The 20,704-nt window shown below is 35.3% G+C and overlaps 1 long non-coding RNA gene across 3 annotated transcripts in view; it reads right to left on the bottom strand.

Moving 5' to 3' along the window:
• Window positions 1–1,552: 1,552 nt before the first annotated feature.
• LOC120479143 (uncharacterized) overlaps window positions 1,553–20,704 on the bottom strand; it is a 40,161-nt gene continuing 21,009 nt past the window's right edge. Inside the window, exons 2-5 of one of the 3 annotated variants that reach the window (XR_016146579.1) lie at window positions 20,523–20,662; window positions 11,094–11,335; window positions 10,844–10,938; window positions 1,553–1,730 (exon numbers count right to left, since the gene is read on the bottom strand). This is a non-coding gene — a long non-coding RNA (uncharacterized LOC120479143). Of the gene's footprint in view, window positions 1,731–1,774; window positions 3,548–10,843; window positions 10,939–11,093; window positions 11,336–20,522; window positions 20,663–20,704 lie in introns of those variants that run through there. The other 2 variants (XR_016146578.1, XR_005622845.2) reach the window with 2 other exon arrangements.

Genomic DNA, 20,704 nt, shown 5'->3' with positions numbered 1-20,704 from the left:
TTGCATTTCTGTTAATAGATACTCAACTTTTTTACACATTGCACCTTTAAATAAGCAAAATGCACACAGAAAATGACTCTAATATTGATTGATTCGAATATATTTAGTTTGTTATAAACAATGTGCAATCTGTAAAACAAAAACCTCAAAACTATAGTTGAAATGGTATACTGCTGTAATTTTTTGACCTTGAGAAAAAGCTTAAAGTATAGACCAACAAATTTTATGTTTATTAATTTATTTCATGTTGGTACATTTTTGGGAAGTACACCTGTTTTGACCAGATGTCCATTGGAATGGACAAAAAAAATCACAATGAAAGTAATTATTTAAAAAGTAATTATTATTTTTCATTTATAGAAACCTCATGAGCTGGGAAAATATACTTATGTTTTTCAGAAACTTGAAACACAATTCAGGTCTGAGGGGGTTAAGGGAACAAAAGCATATTCTATATGTTTTACCGTTTGACAACACTATCCATTTCCACGTCTGCCGTGAACCTCCACCAATGAGGAAATTGAAAAATTGCATTTCACAGTTTCGCTTACTGACGTTTGCCGTTCTGCAGCAATGTCACACAATCCCTGCATAATCACACGAGTTCACCTCGATTGCACTTATAAAGCCAAACATCTGCAGGCCTGAGGACATTATTCACCTGAGACCAACACACTCCAGCCCGTGCTGTCGCTTTAATATGTGAAATGCGACAAGCGGTTTGTGTAGAAACACAGATGTCCCTTAAACACCGGTTATAGAGCGCATGAGATCAGAATTTCACATGTCTGGAGCTTATTTATATGCGAGTGCAAACAAACAAGCAAACAATCTTATGCAAATAAATTAAAAAATGTCAAACAAATAAAAGTTCTTTAAATTAAAATTTCTCTTCCAGCATTACACATTATATACATCATCTTGTTTGCAATATGTATATATTGCTATTGATACGTGAGGTATGCTCTCTTGTTGGTTTTTTTCTCTGTTGTTTGTTGTAAATGTTTATATGTTCGTGTTCTTAATATGTTATACATGTGTGTTTGTATTATGCACGCATCTATGGTGGAAACAAATTTCCTCTCAAGGACAAATAAATCATATATATATATATATATTCGGTTAGTGTAATCCATACAAAAGAGATGCGTGCCACAGAACAACGAATAAACTCAATATTTATTAAACAGAGAACTCATTGAGTTTGAAACTCAATTAGAAACCACGGAAACAAACAAGGAACGAGGACTCGGGCAAGGAAAAGGGAAAAGTAAACATGGATGGATGGATGGATACTGTAGATAGATGGATGCATGGATGGATGGATTATGGATGGAGACTAGATACCTGGATGGATGGAGACTGTAGATGGATGGATGGATGGAGACTGTAGATAGATGGATGGATGGTTGGATGGAGACTGTAGATGGATGGATGGATGGAGACTGTAGATAGATGGTTGGATGGATGGATGGATGGATGGTTGGATGGATGGATACTGTAGATGGATGGATGGATGGAGACTGTAGATAGATGGTTGGATGGATGGAGACTAGATAGATGGATGGATGGATGGATGGATACTGTGGATGGATGGTTGGATGGATGGATGGATGGATACTGTAGATGGATGGATGGATGGAGACTGTAGATAGATGGTTGGATGGATGGATGGATGGATGGATGGATAGATGTATGTATGTATGTATGCACATATGGATGGATGGATACTGTAGATAGATAGATAGATAGATAGATAGATAGATAGATAGATAGATAGATAGATAGATAGATAGATAGATAGATAGATAGATAGATAGATAGATAGATAGATAGATAGATAATACATAAAAATATTAATTTATTTATTAAATAATAAGTAAATAAACAAATAAATAGATATAAATCTTTAAATTTAAACTTTCTGTCCCAAAAAAAAATCTTCAGATTGAGAAACTATTTTACTGTAAATCAGGAATATCAACCAAAGAGAGTGACGAGATTAGACGGCCAACACGTCAACACACGCGAGTGTTTGCAGCCTCATCAACGACTGAGAAGTCCGTCATACAGTAATATCTATAATCATAACGTTTACATGTCGCACATTCAAGATCTGAGGCGGATCAGACAGAACACGGGCCGCTGTGGGCAGGACATGAACTCATGGAAACTGGACCGCCTGCGATCCCGAGACAGTATCGAGGAGGTTTCGGAGAACCTTTCTTCCACTGCTGGCTTTTGCTTTCCCAGAATATGTCAATCGTCATTAACAGCGGATGAGAGCCTGAAACCGGCTGCAGTCTCTGGTGCAAAACTGTGAAAGATTTCTATCATCGGAGAGGGATCTCTTCATTTAACCAGGAGCCAAGCACAGGGGGAGAATGATAGCGCCACCAACTGGTCAGAAAATATACATCTATATATATATATAAAAATGGCGTTTTCTTGTTCGCACGGGCATATACAAACGTGTTTTTGTTTTTTTAAATCTAGAAATCTTTTTTTAATGTAACCAGGTTGTTTATCGATTTTATTTCTAATCAAAACCAGATTTCTATTTCTTGGCCTCTGCTTTTGGTACTTGTTTTGAAGATTTGAATTCCTTCAGATTCAAAACACAGATTTAGATTGCAAGATTAAGGAGATAAGTCTCGTAAAGCAGCCTCACGAAAGACACTTTTTGTTCTTTGCGTTTGGCCTAATTAGGATGTTACCTTGAGAAAATGATTTATTTCGTCCAAGGAATGCAGACGTATAAATCAAGGACCAGGACATCTAATGGTATTCATAAAAGTCCCTGGCAGAACGTTTTATCTGAGTATGTGGTTGTTTTCCCCCAGCCATAATTCTTTCGCTCAAAGCAAAAAAAAACGTTCCTCGGCTCCATTGAGTCATCAAATAACAGGCGTCTGTAAAGCAAGACTCGGTCTTCCCGAAGCCAGCGTATATGGACAATAGATCCAGCTCTCCGTGTGTTCAACTGCAGCCATTCCCCTCATCAATCCTGTGATTTATAACACCGAAAGGTTAGATGGTGTCTTTCCACGGTTTTTAAATGAATGGCTCACTTTGCAATTAAATCTTTCTCTCCTTCTCTTCCTGTGCACTTTTCCATGAATCGAGAGGGAGGCCTGGAACGCTCCCAGTGTCGAAGGCGAAGAGAACGAATGTATTTTCATTGGCACTGAAGCTGTCCAGCTGAAATTAACCGTGTATGAAATGTGCTGAATATTACGGATGGCATCCGGGCCAAGAAAGACAGTTGGTCTCAAACCCCAGACCGCGCTCGCGTCGGTATCTCTCACAACCAGTCTAACTTTGTCCCGCCGGCCCACGCCAGAACCTCCAGCTTGCTGAATCATTCCTCTAATGAGATGAGACGGGAGACTCCGGGTCAGCCGTGATCCCGATCCCAGACAAAGGCTCTGGACGTTCAGCTTTTGAGCTCTGTTTCTTCCATTTGTGCATTTTCTGTTCTGCTCCGTTGAACAAATACAAGCACGTCCATGCAAACATCAGGGCTTGTTGGACATACGATAACGCTCTAAAGTTTGGGGTCAGACAACTACATTATTATGTTTATTCAGCAAAGTTGGCAATAAAGACTTTAGTTAAATGTATAAATGCTGTTTATTTGAACTTTTTGTCCATCAAAGAATCCTAAAAAGAATCTGATTTCTACAAAAATATGTTTTCAATATTGATAATAATCATAAATGTGTCTTGAGCATCAGATCCTCATATTAGAGTGATTTCTGGAGGATCATGTGACACTGAAGACTGGAATAATGATGCTGGAAATCACAGGAATAAATTATACTTTACTATATATTCACATAGAAAATTGTTATTTTAAATTGTAATAATATTTAATAATTTTGATTGTATTTTTGATCATATGAATGTAGCCTTGGTGTACTATGGAAGCTTGTTTTATGCCACAGAAGAAAAAATTTAATTGAAAGAATTGCGTAATATAAATTCAGAATTGTGAGATATAAACTGACTTGTTTCTCCGAATTGCATGTTTATCTCCCAATTTATAACACGCAATTGGGAGATACGAAGTCAGAATTGTATAAAATAGTCACAAATGTGTGTTATAAAGTCAGAATTATGAGATATAAACTTATTTTTTATAAAACATATTTTTTTCCTTAGAATTGTGAGTTTATATCTCACAAGATAAAAAAAAAAAGTCGCAAAAAAAAACCAAGTGAGCTGAAGAGACTTGAATGGAAGTGTGTGTGATTTTTTATTTATTTTTTTGTCAGTTTTCTGGAACAGAAAATGATGCAAATGGGCCTTGAAACAAGCTGACATGACGCTTAAACATGAATACTTCCGCTTTAAGAGTGAACCGAACTTACGTCGGGCTTCAGAAAGAAAGTACACTCTCCTTATGAGACTTTTCATTAAGAACATGATCCGGTTCGCATGTCTGTCCTTCACTGGGATCTTTGAGGGTCAGAACAGCCTGAATTGATGTTCTGACCTTGAAGTCAGCATTAATATCGCTTGCTTTGATGCCGTGACTTTCAGCCCTGCTGTAATGACGAGACGAGAGGATTATAAGCGTTCGGAAAATCTTAATTCTTTCGTAATTATCTTTTGGCCCGAAACCGTCGACAGTATGGTTTCCTTTAGGACTCATTATTTCCACCGCACTGAAGTGATCTACAGAAGGGGTTTGGCGTTAAAATTGATGGAGGGAAGCCAAAACCTCCAGCGCGAGGAATGAGAGAGTGGAAGGAGCTCTTCAGGAAAACCTTTAAAAGTTCAGTATAGCGAACCGAAGCGACGATACGTTGTGATATTTTGGAATAGAAATGTCTCCAGCGGTGGGGAAACAAAAGAGACGCTGTGTGCAAGCTTGTTTGGAGGACATCTATTGAAACTTTACATTTATTTATGTAAAAAAAAAAATCAATTAATTGAATCAGTTCATCTGGATGATTCACGTCAGTGAACAGATTCACTGATTCAGTTCCATTCAATCATTATAGCAAATGTTTAATTAAAAGCTTATATGCTTTACCATGCATTCGACAAAGACAAATTTGGCTGTATTCTAGTTGATTTAGTTTTTAAATTAGTTAGTTTAACTTAATGCTGTCAGTGAATCAGTTCATTTGCAATGTTAATGTCAATGAATCGCTTCACTGATGCAATATGCATGTAGTCTACACTCTAAACGATGCTGGGTTGTTTTAACCCAAATTTGGGTCAAATATGGACAAACCCAAATGTTGGGTTAAAGTAATTTAACATTTCAACTTTCACTTTCAACTTTTTTTTTATTACATTTTTAACCCAATTTTTGTCCAGGTTTGTCCATATTTGACCCAAATTTGGGTTGAAATAACCCAGCATTTATTAGAGTGTTGTTTTAGGTTTTTAGTTTGTTTTAAGTTTGTTTAATTGGTAACACTTTACAATAAGGTTCATTATTTAACTTGAACTAAAATGAACTAATAATGAACAATAGCTCAACATTTTTTAATCTTACACTCTAAACAATGCTGGGTTGTTTGAACCCAAATTTGGGTCAAATATGGACAAACCCAAATGTTGGGTTAAAAATTCAATTTCAAAATGTAACCCAACTTCAACTTTGACTTTCAACTGTAAATTTTTTAATTGCATTTTTAACCCAACATTTGGGTTTGTCCATATTTGACCCAAATTTGGGTTCAAACAGCCTAGCATTTTTTAGAGTGTAGTTAATATTAATTTTGACATTTACTAATACGTTATTTAAATCAAATGTTTAACATTAGTTAATGCACTGTGAACTAACATGAACAACGTTTTTATTTTAATGAACTAACATTGACAAAGATTAATAAATGAAGAGTTCAGATGCAAAAGCCTCTAAATGCCATTTGAAATTTTCTTTTTTAATGATGATTTTTATCAAACTTGTATATTTAAGTTCAGTAATTTCACTTAAATGGCTATGATAATTACCTATTAATTGTTATTTAAGTGAAATTACTGAACTTAAATATACAAGTTTGATCAAAATCATCATCAAAGAAGAAAATTTCAAATGGCATTTAGAGGCTTTTGCATCTGAACTCTTCAAATATTGCGTATTGTTATTCACGATAATACATTAACTAATGCTAATGAACCTTATTTTATAGTGTAACCGTTCACGTTTAATGCCGTCACGATTTTTCATTCAAAAGCCTTCCTTCAGATAGTATGTTTATACTTAAATAAATAATTAAAAGTTTAAAAGTTATTGTCTTTTTAAGTAGCTTCAAAACACTGAAGTGCTTTTTGTTCGTAACATCCCACAGCTAACAAGTTTTAAATACTAATTATAAGCAGTTTGTTACTGTCCTTTCAAAGTAGCTGGTAGAAAACAGCTGGTAAACAATATTAAAGCTTGGTTTGTAATGAGTTGCAGGTTGTTTTCCTGAGTGTGTTTGTCAGGTCTGAAGCCGAGGTAGATAATGAAGCATGTGTGAGATGAAGCGCTATGCAGATTTCTGTGGCTCTCTGCGAGATGGTGAGGAGGACGCTGGCAGAAAGCGGCACAGCCCGCTCTGTTCTCCTGCCACACCGTGAGAAACACACTCTGCTGTGACACTCAGATGTGGAAACCAGACAGCAGAAGATCTAGAACTTCATATCACACATTTCACATGTATTGATGATAAACGTGACCTGCAAAACACTATAGGGTTGTGCAAAACTTTATTTTAAAGGGTTAGTTCACCCAAAAATGAAAATGACTCTCAGGCCCGTCAGACCTCGTTCATTTTCAGGACACAATTTAAGATATTTTAGATTTAGTCCGAGAGCTTTCTGTTCCTCCATTGGACATGTGTGTACGGTATACTGTCCTTGTCCAGAAAGGAAATAAAGACATCATCAAAGTAGTTTTAAAAAATCCTGCGGCGCGGTAGACGCGAATACGCCTCATTCGCGCGTAAAGTTTGCACGAAAGGTGCGAATTGAGCGTCTGGCACGTTAGGTGCGATACGCGCGAATGATTTAGTTAGTGCTGTTTGTGCATTCACGCGTTTGACGCAAATTCACGCCTGCCGCCCGAGTTGAAAAATCTGAACGTTGGCGTCAAATCAAATATTTTATCACTTAAAACTTTATTTCAATATATACGAGACATGTTCATTTTGTATTGAATGTTATTTATTCCATATCTAGATTATATGAAATATTACAACCCGATCTCACGACCAAGTCGTACGAATTCGCCGAATGATTAAAAAGTGGCTAATTCGTAACAATTCATATGACCTCACTCGTACGAATTAATACGATTTTGCTAAATCGTACATATTTTACGAATTGGCCCATTCGTATGAATTCGTTTAGACAAATCGTACGAATTAGTACGAGTGAGGTCGTACAAATTAGTACGAATTAGACACTTTTTAATCATGCGTCGAATTCGTACGAATTGGTCGTGCGATAGTGTTGAATATTAATACAATGTAAAGACAACCAACATGCGTGCATAAATTCATGTCTGGACGTGAGCAAGAAAATCTTAATAACTTTTGGAGGCTGGCTCTATTTATCATCAAAACAAAAATAAGTACGGCGACAATGATCCCCACGCCGCTGTTCTGCTCTCCAGAGCAAATACAGAGCGGTGACTCTCTCGATGAATGCACGATCAACATAAAAAAGATGGCCGCCAACGGGTTTCGATTCTGGCGCATAAATTTCGCAACAAACTTTTGTTTTTACACGCATCAGTTTTGACACTTTTGACGCGCGAATTAACACAAAGTGGCCATGCGTCAAACAAGACGCGAATTTGACGCGCTATTCGCGTCTGGTGTGAACGTACAGTAACAGGGAAGTATGCCATTTTCAAATGCAGGCCATGTCTGTTAGTAAAGCAACTTGTCTCTATTTACTGATAGAACGAGACACGCACGGGCGAATGCAATGTCCTGCAAAAACCATACCGAACGCTCTAAAATATGAACATTTATAATAGGCTTTACCATAGTACAAAACATGGATTGAAAGAACGATTGATCTATTGACTCAAACTTTGTTAATTTTGAACCCAAAAAAAACCTACATAGTGTACCTTTAAATAAGATAAACATTGAGCTATAGGAACGTAATAATTTGTAGCATAAACACAAATTTTACGTAAATTAGTTTTTTTTAACCATGCATGTATTTGAAGTCCCCCTGTGGTGAAAATCCAGTTTTAAATGTTGTTTACGCTTTAAAGGGACTCTGTGTAGGAAATACCCCCATCTAGTGGTTAAATAGTATTTTGCATTCAAACGAATTTTGCTCTCCAGCGCCTCGCTTTTTCAAGTGCGTATTGCATCTACGGTTGCCGTTATGTACCAAAAATGCTATGACAGGATGTCTTGTAGTAACACTTCATCGAGTTTTTCTCCGGGTGAACAGGTTTGTAACTTAAAAAAAACCAGCAACTTATGTGTTAACTTATGTGTAGTACAATTTATGTGTCTAGCTGTATAAATTAATTTTAATTCTCTGTACAATCTTATCCACATAGCAAAATCACAATTTTAGCTAATTGATCATATATATAAAAAGAAAGCTATAGAAAATCTTACAGAGAGCAATATTTTCTTCAATATTTTCTTACAATCATTATCTCTATATTCTTACTGAATTTATAGGTTATAAAGAATTAACTTACAAACCTTGTTTTTAGCACCTTCCTTCACAATAGCTGCGAGTAAAGTAGTCAATAGCTGCTATTCATCAAAGACCTTGTTTAACTTTTTTACCTATAAATGTTATACTGTCTATATATTAAAGTAGGCTACACAACCAAGCAATGACAAAAAAATTAAGTCAGACTGTAACATTGACTAACCTGTCGAGGAGAAAGCAGGCAACTTCAGCGTCTCTTCTGAAATCTTTCTGCTGCATTAGCTCTTTCCACGGTTGAAAACGCTATCCCGATATTTAAGGCCATTGCACACTGAGTACGAAAATTTCGTATGCGTATTTTCCTGTACGTCAGCCTAAAAATTCGTCACGCATAGAAACCTTGCACACCGAGTCCGTTGCGTATTTATTAAACCTTTGCGGGGAAAAAACGCAAAAATACCAAATGGATTCGTCAAGCAGTGAGGATGATTTTTGCCCTCTCTCATATTGAAAAGAGAAGAAATAGAAAATATCCATCCAATCCTGAAATTGCGCCGAGAGGAAGGAGTTCATTATCAAGAAGTTGCGAATTTATCCTGAGCGATTCAACATTTACCTCAGAATGTCAGTGGGACAGTTTGATGCTTTGCTAGCGATTCTGGAGCCACATATTAAAAACAAGACCACCAATTTCCGTGAACCAATCGATTCTGAACGGAGACTGGCAGTGTGTCTGGTATGGACCAGGTATATGGACACGCACAAACACACACACACCCGCGCGCGGCCCTGTGGAAGCGCTGGGCAGACAGAACAGCTAGGCTGTTATTGTGTATGTATTGTGTATATTGTGCCCAAATAATACATTAGTTATAGAATAGGCTACTCAATCACGCTTTATTCGATCCTAAATTTCAATCTGATTGAAAGGGGAAGTTTATTAATTTCATAATCCAATATAGAGAAGAGAACATAAACACTTGATCGAATTGAAAACCGAAACTGAAAGCACGCGCATAATGTTCAATGATTTGAGGACGAGCTCCCCCCGGCCCTGAATTGTCAAAAGACCTCTCAAAATGCTGGCTCTGGATGCGAAAAACGCAGAAAATCGAACCATATCCGATTAATTTTAAAACGGAAAAATGAATGACCTTGTTTTTTGCAATCTCCGGTCACGTTTCCTTTTTCGTTCAAGTCTGGTCTTTTTTTGCGAGGAGGATGCATTCTCCTGTGAGTGACTCGGCATATGGTCCGCAATTACAAATAATAGAGCAAAAGAGCAATCAGCAATCATAGGAGTGCCGTTTAAACTTGCAGGGAATGCGCCTCTCAATGTGACGTGACGATGGCTCTGAGTCTGAACGAAAACGCGTTGTGGAAACGCGTTTGGCTGGTACTTTTTGACCCTCTCTGCTATTATAGTTTTCAAGATGGCGGAACGGACATGGAAGCCTCCGTGAACCTACCCGTCCCATGTACATAAAGATAATAAATTCTTCATTTACGAGGATAAGTCAGATAATTTGCAGAGGTATTTGTACACCATTGAGGACATATTTATGAATAAAAATATTGATTTCAGATAATAAAATACCTAAAAATCTACACAGAGTCCCTTTAAGACACACCATGTGTAAGTTGATAAGTGGACAGCATTGCTGAGTATTTCCTCTTTAAAACTGCAGCAAAAACACACTTTGAAATCGCTGGTGTTTCTGACGTCACAAACCACCTATCAAGTAACACAAGTAACCAATCAGATCAACGTGTGATCGATCTCTGAGTGAGTGGGGGCGGGGCTCATTTGCATATTCATAGAACCGTGCACACTAAATGAGGCAAGGGGGTCGAGTTACATTCAAGATATTTTAAGGCATGAAGATTTTTTTTCAAGGAAAAAAGTTTAAATATGTCATTTTAGTGATCAAAGATGAGTTTTAAGGGATTACAGGGGGACTTTTAAGTATTTCTAGTGTAACATCATGGTAACCACACACAAAACCCTTTTCAGAAAATAAAAGTCTTGACATTAAATTGCACTTAATTTTAATTTAATTTAAGACTGCATAAAAAAAAATAAAAACATATTTGTTTTAGAGATGTGTCCAAGAAGAACTGCAAAAAAAGCATAGCTCTGAAAAGACTAATTCGTTCTCATGTTCAGCTTTTAGTTTTCTGAAATATTGTGTATTTTGGAATCACTCACTCTTGTCTGGAAAGCCAAACCTCTCTCGTCTGGCAGCATCTCGGGACGGTTTTCAGACTCATATTTCCCCAAGAATGCTCTGTGGCTGCCATGAACTGACGAGAAAAGCCAACGTTAACGTCAAAAATCAACGTCAAAGGATCAAACGAATCATAACATTTTAAGTTCAGACTCAAAGTGTGACATTAGATGAATGTATTTGTGATAATAGCCTGTGTGATTCTGCAGCATGATTGGACAATATACTCACAATCAGCGTGTTCATATTAACACGGCGAAATCCAATTTATCGAGATGATTTGCATGTCCCTCAGACTGGCCATCTCATCTTCGGCTTATTATGTTGTGTGATATCAGATGCAGGACCATTCAAATGAGCCTCTAAATATCATATGTGAGGTAACAGCAGAAAAAGAGAGCAATCAGTGAATGCGGCGACGCGCGGACTGAAGGATCCTCTCCAGACCAGGACAACAAAGACGGGATTGTTTGCTGAGAGAGTGGAAACAAACCATGACAACCGTGAGAGACGCTGAAGGGTTTTCACCCACCGCACGCTTCAGACATTACCTTATCCCAGACCCTCTATGACTGTAATACTTTGATAAACATTACTCAATAAAGACAAACACTGTAAATGCACATTCAGTCAAAGTTGTGAGTGAAATCAAATCTGTTAGACTGTGACAGATTGAACTATGATCAGATTCATAGAAATCAGAGTGTGAAAACTGATGTAAAATCAATCAAAAGTCGCTTTTCTCCCTTCAGGGTCAGTGCACAGAAGTCATTGTACGTTATCTTGGTAGAGAAGAAAGTGTTGACCTACTTGCCAAGTGTGAATCCACACTGATTCCTGAATATCAGTTGAATTTGTTTGTATGTATGCATGTATGCACGCATGTATGCACATATGTATGTATGTTTGTATGCACGCATGTATGCACATATGTATGTATGTATAAGTCTATTTATGTATGCATGTATTTATTTATGTATGCATGTATGTATGTATGTCTCCACGTATTTATGTGTGTATGCACGTATGCATGTATGTGTGAATCCACACTGATTCCTGAATATCAGTTGAATTTGTTTGTATGCATGCATGTATGCACGTATGTATGTATGCATGTATGTATGTATGTATGTGTGTATATATTTTTATGTCTGCATGTATTTATTTATGTATGCATGTATGTATGTCTCCAAGTATGTATGCATGTATGCACGTATGTATGTATGTATGCATGTTTCTATGGCTCCACGTATTTATGTATGTATGCATTTATGCACGTATGTATGTCTGCATGTATGTATGCACGTATGTATGCATGTATGTATGCACGTATGTATGTATGTGTGTATATATATATATATATATATATATATATGCATGTATTTATGTATGTATGCATGTATGTATGTATGTCTCCACGTATGTATGCACGTATTTATGTATGTATGCATGTATGTATGCATGTATTTATGTATGTATGCATGTATGTATGTATGTCTCCACGTATGTATGCACGTATTTATGTATGTATGCACGTATGTATGCATGTATGTATTTATGTATGCATGTATGTATGCACGTATGTATGTATGCGTGTATATATATATATATATATATGCATGTATGTATGTATGTATGTATGTCTCCACGTATGCATGTCTACATGTATGCACGTATGTATGTATGTATGCATGCATGTATGTGTGTGTGTATATATATATATATATATATATATATATATGCATGTATTTATGTATGTATGTATGTATGTCTGTCTCCACGTATGTATGTCTACATGTATGTATGCACGTATTTATGTATGCATGCATGTATGTCTGCATGCATGTATACACTCATGTATGTTTGTATGCATGCATGTATGTATGCACATATTTATGTATGCATGTATGTATGCACGTATGTATGTCTGCATGTTTGTATATATACACACACGTTTGTATGGATGTATGTATGTATGCATGTATTTATGTATGCACGTATGAATGCATGCATGTATGTATGTCTGTATGCATGTATGTATACACGTATGTATGTCTCTATGTCTGCATGTATGTATGTATGTATGTTTGCATGTATGGATATAATGACCGACAGGCAGACAGACAGATGGATGGATGGATGGATGGATGGATGGATGGATGGATGGATGGATCTGCTAAGAGCTTCAGACGCACCATGAATCTGAGAGAGCAAGTTTATCTAGAGAGATTAATAGCATTATGTTTATCATTTTTCAATCATCATTTTAAATATCCGCACAGTAATAATTACACTAATGTTTGATTATACTGATGATACACATTTTTGCAGATGTCTATAATTACCTTTTAAATAAGGACTGTGTAAACGAATCTAATGACACAAGTCGTTCGTTTAAAGCGAGCCGCAAGAGTTTGGCAACTTGATTTCATTCCAGTCTCACAAGCAAGAGGAAAAATGTTTTAAATCAGCCGCTGAAATATGAAGCGTTCAGTAAAACCTCTGTGCTGCAGATGATGAGAACGCACAGATGGAAAATTCCTTGTGACAAAGATTCTGTGTTGAATTAGATGATAGAGTTTAGCAGAGAAAAACAAACCAACTTCTAATGAAACGCTCATATTCCAGTTATCGAAGGAACAAAGACAAACAAAAAGTGATTTATGCCTTTTTTTTTTCATTAAAAAAAATTGAAAGTAATTTTATCAGCATCAAATTATAACTGTGGAAAAGTGTTCCTTAATTACATTGAAACATGTTGATGCAAATATGAGTACAGCGGTTGGAAATTGCTGTTTTGCTTTCCATTGTCACGATTTAAAAGGAGCGAAACAAATCATGTTATTTCTCTAATGAGCTCCAAAACTCTGATGAGATTTTCATCATAATGCATGATTGATTTACAATTGTAATTAACCCTTTAACCCAATGCTTTAATTGTAAAGTTGTGTTTGATGCAGAAGGACATACAATGAAGGTGATTAAACTCGTGACAAAATTCATTTGTTACATTAAAGGGATCCTCAAGTTGAATATATTTTAAAGAATGTGAATAAACAAACACTCCGAGTCCTCATTGACTTCCATTATCATTTGTCTATCTCTCTATCATCATATTAGAGTGATTTCTGAAGGATCGTGTGACACTGAAGACTGGAGTAATATTGAGTTGATCACAGGAATGAAATATATTCACATAAAAAGCTATTTAAGTTGCATAAATGTTTCAGTTTTACTGTATTTATGTTCAAATAAATGCAGCCTTGGTGAGCAGAAGAGACTCTTTCAAAACCATTAAAACATCTTGGCAAACTTTTGAACCTTCATGTCATAAGGTTGTGTTTACATATTAACATAAGCACAATGCATGACCTTAAAAAGAATTAAAACTTAATTCAAATGTGCAGTGACCTGTGAATGTCCCTTAATACACTGTAAAAATTAATGCGCTTTATCTAATCAATAAAACAGTGGCAAAAGAGTGCAATCAACATTATTAATTACTTTGAACAAATTAGAATTGAGTAATCAATCAAATTATTCCTTAAAAGTTAACCATTTAAAATGAGTAAAGTTTACACCAAAGTATCTGAATAACAGACAGACGTCAAAGATTAATTAAGAACTCTTTATTTTATGTTGCCAACATTGAAGACATCTTATATTAACAAGCATAATCACTGAAGGAGAAACCCGGCATTTTAAAACAAAACAAACACTGATCACCATAATGGTGACATAAATTTAAAGGGATACTCCACTTTTCTTTTTTTTTTGGAAATAAGCTCATTTTACAACTCTCCCAGAGTTAAACAGTTGAGTTTTACCATTTTCTACACTGTAAAAAAGAATTTTTTTGTTAACTTTACTTAATGTCCAATAATTTGCTGAACTTACTTAAAATTTCTTAGTAATCTGTACTTTTTGCATGCTATGCTTTCATTACTCAGAAAAACCTTGTAAACATTACTTGACTGGTTTGAGTACCATTTTGCCCAAAAAAAAACAGGCGGGGTAAATGGTTAATGAAGCAGGGGCAATTCTTATTAGACTTTTCACTAATTTCTTCCACTTCTGCAGTCATCATTCTTCTTATTTGCATTCGCTCATTTTCCAGTCATCTTGAATGTTATTGTCAATACACCATATTTTGTGAGAACATCAAAATTCTTTAGTTGACTTGTCGATTTCCCTTTTCTCACCATTATTGTGATTGATGTTCCCTTTGGTTGGAACTTAATATATATTATTGTATTTCTCTTCCAATTGATTGCAGTGATGCAACATAAAATCACAATTATTTGATATATATATATATTACATATTTTGAAATAATTTATTAATTATATTTAACATAAATATACATCATGTATAATAATGGCCTTTTAACATTATATTGCAAACACTTATGGGATAAATCTTTAATTGGGTTGATATAATCCCTCTATATTTGTGACAATGTCTTGCAATTTTGCTTGAGTCACACACAGATTTCAACATTCAGCATGCAAGCCACAACAGTGGTAACATTTAAAAAAAAATCATTTAATTAACTAGACATTACAATTTTATTAGCTGTCTCTTGTCAGTATAATCCCAATAACGATATCAAATAAAATTGTAATGGTAAAATAAAGCCAAAAATAGTCAAACAAAGCAATTAATTTATTCATGCCGCAACGCACTCTGGGAGTACACTTCCTCGGATCACAGATGTAATGATAAGTAATGACAAGTAATGATAACTTGATGCAATTAAGTTGTACGTACTTAATGAAATTAAGGCAACGAGTTTGCATAATAAAATTAAGTAAACTGAACTAATTGGTTATTACAGTGTAATCCATTCAGCCGATACTCTGATATTTAGAAGAATATCAGCAACCAGACAGTTTCTGGTCTCATTGACTTCTATAGTAGGAAAAAAAAATACTATGGAAGTCAATGAGACCAGAAACTGGTTACTGATATTCTTCTAAATATCAGAGTATCGGCTGAATGGATAAGAAAACTGTAAAGCCCAACTGTTTAACTCTGGGGGAGTTGTAAAATGAGCCTATTTCCAAAAAAAAAAAAAAGTGGAGTATCCCTTTAAGTTTAAGTTAATTTTTTCTAATTTTAAATGGTTAACTTTTTAAAAATTCATTTGATTTGTTAAATTGAATTAATTGACTTTTTTTATTAGATAAAGCGCATTCATTTTTACGAAATGTTCTAAAAATAAAAAGAAAGATATCTAATAGTCTCAGGATATGTTTACACCCGCCGTTCCTCAGAGGCTTTTCTCATTTACCCTAAAGCAACAAACACGACTTTACAAAGCCATAAATCTGATTTGTCTAAAAGATCAACAGGCACATCTGTGCAGATTCCCAGTATTAGTTCCTCCATGCTCAGCCTGTAAAGGTTGAGCTTTCTGTGGGCGTTTACAGCAGTAATAAGCCTCATCCGTGTGTTCTCCACAGAACGGCATCTTCCACCAGCAGATGCATTAGAGCTGTCATTTGCACCGCAGAAATATGACGTCTGCACACTAATGATTTGCAGACCTGAGTGAGTGAAGAGATGCCTTCCATGAATCACACAAATGCATTCTCGCATTCGCATTAGCAGAGTGAGATTTACGCGGCCGTGGTTATCATGCTAATGCATTGTAAGAACACAGTAAATCACTGTACTGCACATCTTAGCTCCACCCGGGTGATTTTCTCTATGCTCGCGATTCACTTCTGATTTAATGCAAATGCACCAAAACACCATACTGCACCGCCCTTATGAAACCACAGATTAATACTGATATTAAAAAATGAATCTGAAACACAAATAAATACACAAAAATGATCTGATAAACCTGTTGCACATCATCTAGTAGCTACTTTATGCCTTACGTCGTCTAATTGATAGACTTTTTTTTAACAAGTAATAAGCTCCTTCTGCTCATATCTTTTCCAGGGTAAATCTTTGCCGATTTATATTGTAAATAATAATAAAATGAAACAATTAAATGTATAACTTTGATGTTAGTAATATTTAAAGGTGAACATTTGCTGGACTGAAGACACAGGTTCACTTGACAAATCTTGGCTTTTGAGGAAGATGTATTTGTTCTCTCAGTCATTATTTTATTGCATTGCATTAGCCTATATGTTTCAAAACTAGAGCTTTAAAACTAAGCATTAAAATACCATCTTACTGGTGGATATTGATATTGATATGCATTTTATTGATATGCAAGAATCTGTTTTATAAATGACTCATTTATTTATATTACAAGCATCAGAATTTCTTCTTATTTATTGTCTATATAAATATCAGCATCTGCAGCAAATTGCATATTTTTGCTCAGTTTGGGTCTCTGAATATAATTGAGGGAGGATTTTCCTCCATATTCTCAATACATCATAATATCCATAAAAGCCCGAGTGTCAAATATAATCCTCAAAATAAAACAAAAAACACACATATATGAAAAAAAATAAGTAAGATGTTGTCTAAAGGTTTGATAAACTGTTCTATTTCAAATAATTTTTTTCAAAGAGTTTATGTTGTTAATAAAATGACATGAGTTTTATTTTTTAAAAATGAAACATGGTTAATTGCACTCGTACATGATGTCAGAAAACAAGTAACATTAGCTAAATTGGTCCTAGAAAATCTCAGGCATTTGTGTTTCCATCTCCAGATCCAGCCATCCAGAGCTCTGATCCTGATTAATCTCAAGAGGGGCTTTTTGTCACAATGGATCCACAGAGCAAAGTAACCTAGCAACAAATAACCGCTACTACTATCTTGGAAATCATTTTGTTCTCCCCGACGTCCAACACTCTTAAAAATAAAGGATCTTTGTTGGCATTGAAGGTTCCATTAAGAATCTTTAACATGCATTGAACATTTTACTGAACAAAAGTTTCCATATAATGAAATAAGGTTCTTAAAATGTTCTTACACTAAGATAAAATGTTTTTTTAAAGAACTGTTCACTTAAAGGTACTTTGAGGAACCAAAAATGGTTCTTCTATGGCATCATATCCAAAATGATCCAAAAAGAGAGTAAACGTACAGGTTAAAGCAACACTAAGTAAGATTTTTTACCTTAAAATAACGTTTACAAAATCGTTTCATTAGGTCGTAACAGGGTGAAAGGCACTTATGCCTCTGCTTTGCGGTCCAATATCTGCTATAACCACAATGTAAGATTGCCAGATCGGGTCGTGTTTCTGTAGTTCTAATGAGACATAAGAAAACTACAACTTTGACTTGCTTTACGGCAAGCGTTACAATAGTCATTATTTTGTTTTTCTTCGTTTCTGATGTCGCAAAACATCATACTTTCATGAAATCATGCAACATACTCTACCTTATGGAAGCTTGTTTCCACCACTGAATAAAAAAATAATAATAATTGCAACTTTTCATCTCACAATTGCGAGATATGAAGTCGCAATTCTGAGAAATAAAGTCCTAATTGCGAGAAATAAAGTCGCAATTGCGAGATATAAAGTCGCAATTCTGAGAAATAAAGTCGCAATTGCGAGATATGAAGTAAGAATTGCGAGAAATAAAGTCGCAATTGTGAAATATAAAATCACAATTCTGAGAAATAAAGTTGCAATTGCGAGATATAAAGTCGCAATTATGAGAAATAAAGTCCTAATTGCGAGATATAAAGTCGCAATTGTGAGAAATAGTCACAATTGCGAGATATAAAGTCGCAATTGTGAGAAATAAAGTCGCAATTGTGAGAAATAAAGTCGTAATTGTGAGAAATAGTCACAATTCTGAGAAATAAAGTCACAATTGTGAGATATAAAGTCGCAATTCTCAGATAAAGTCGCAACTTTGAGATAAAGTCACAATTCCGAGAAATAAAGTTGCAATTGCGAGATATAAAGTCACAGTTCTGAGAAATAAAGTAGCAATTACGAGAAATAAAGTCGCAATTCTGAGAAAGTCACAATTGCGAGAAATAAAGTAGCAATTACGAGAAATAAAGTCGCAATTCTGAGAAATAGTCACAATTGCGAGAAATAACGTCGCAATTGCGAGATATAAAGTCACAATTCTGAGAAATAAAGTCTCAATTGTGAGATATAAAGTCGCAATTCTGAGAAATAAAGTCACAATTGCGAGAAAAAATACTTTTTAACTCACAATTCTGACTTTTTTTTCTCACAATTGCGAGTTTACCTTTTTTATTTTTCATTCTGTGGCGGAAACAAGCCTCCGTACTCTAGCTTGTCTGTGGACATCCAAAGCCGGTGCCAGATGAACAGCGAGCGTGCGTGCGACGGTAGGCTTAATTATTTACGACAGCGGTAATGGACAATTACACTTGCAACCTGTAGGGCGCCCGCAGAGGAAAAGTTCCTCGGTGTTGCTTTAACCACAATGAATTTACTGTCTGTTTTATGGGTGTTTCTTTGTTTTATGTCACCACATTCATAAAGTCACAGTCTGAAGTGTGCAAACAACATCAAATGTTGCTATTTATGTTTGACTCAAACCTTCATTCAGCGTCATGTTGTTCAAAACGCATTGGTGTCTGTGTCTGAACTGCTCTTTTTCATTCAACGACACGCTTGCACTGATAAAAACATATAACAGACATTTAAGGTGAAGTTCATGCTCATATCAATTAAATGAGATTGTAATATGTTTCCAGCCCCGCATCATTCAACATGTGGCAGGAGTGAGACGGCACGGCGGTCTAAATCGGCCAGTATAGGAAAGAGGAAATCCAGATGTTTGGCTTCCTCACATGAATATATTTATCTGCCATACTGTTTAAATTCAGCACAAGAGCCAAAGTGAACACAAAGAGAGAGTAATAATGAGCAGAGAATCTGATACGCAGCAGATTCATCTCAGAGCGGCTAAAAGCTTCAGAATGAACACAGAGAGCTCACACATTACATGGAAATCAGATTAAGGCAAAGTATTATAATAATGTGTACATCTACTGGTTAGCTTAACACCTTGTCTTTCTCGCACACGGACCAATCAGTTGTGTTCGTTTAGACGCCTCTAGTGGTTGATGTTAGTAACACAACACTGTAAAAAAATATTGATGGTTTAACTTAAAGTAAGTAACCTGGTTGCCTTAAAATTTTAAGTTCATTGAACTGGAAAAAGTGAGTTAATACACTGAAGGAGATTAATTTAACCATCAGAAACTCAAAATTATATGTTATCTGAACTAAATAAATTATTTAAGTTGATTTGACAAAAGAAAAAATGTTGTGATTACTACTCTGTAAAAAATATTGTTGGTTTAACTTAAAATTTTAAGGCAACCCAGGTTACTTTTTTAAGTTGATTGAACTGGAAAAAGTGAGTTAATACAACGAAGTAGATTAATTTAACCATCAGAAACTCAAAATAATAAGTTCTCAACTAAGTAAATTATTATAAAGTATTATTATAAAAATTGGCAGTGATCAGTTCTAAAAATTAAAAATTTCTTTGTGTGTGTGTAACTTACACCAAAATTTGGCAAAAAAATAAATAAAATAAAAATAAAACTTACACAAAATTAAATATATATTATTTTTAGTTAGCTAGCTTTATTCTAATTTTCACTCATTTTCACTAAAAAACTTTTTATCCATGTGAAAGGAACCTTCAATGGTAGTAAATAATCTTTACTTTTGAGACGTTTACCTCTCAGTAGGTCCTTCAGGGTAAGTCACGACATCTAGCTACTGGAGTGCCTCAGGGCTCGGTGCTGGGACCGCTTCCATTCTCCATCTACATGACATCACTAGGATCTGTCATTCAGAAGCATGGCTTTCCAATCACTGCTAAAAAAAAGAAGCATTGTTAGCCGACTGTGGTCGCAAATT

The sequence above is a fragment of the Pimephales promelas genome, chromosome 14, assembly GCF_988280905.1.
Source record: "Pimephales promelas chromosome 14, fPimPro1.hap1.1, whole genome shotgun sequence".
NCBI classification, from domain to species: domain Eukaryota; kingdom Metazoa; phylum Chordata; class Actinopteri; order Cypriniformes; family Leuciscidae; genus Pimephales; species Pimephales promelas.
Note: the sequence above shows the minus strand (reverse complement) of the source record. Positions and strands in the feature narration are given on the sequence as shown.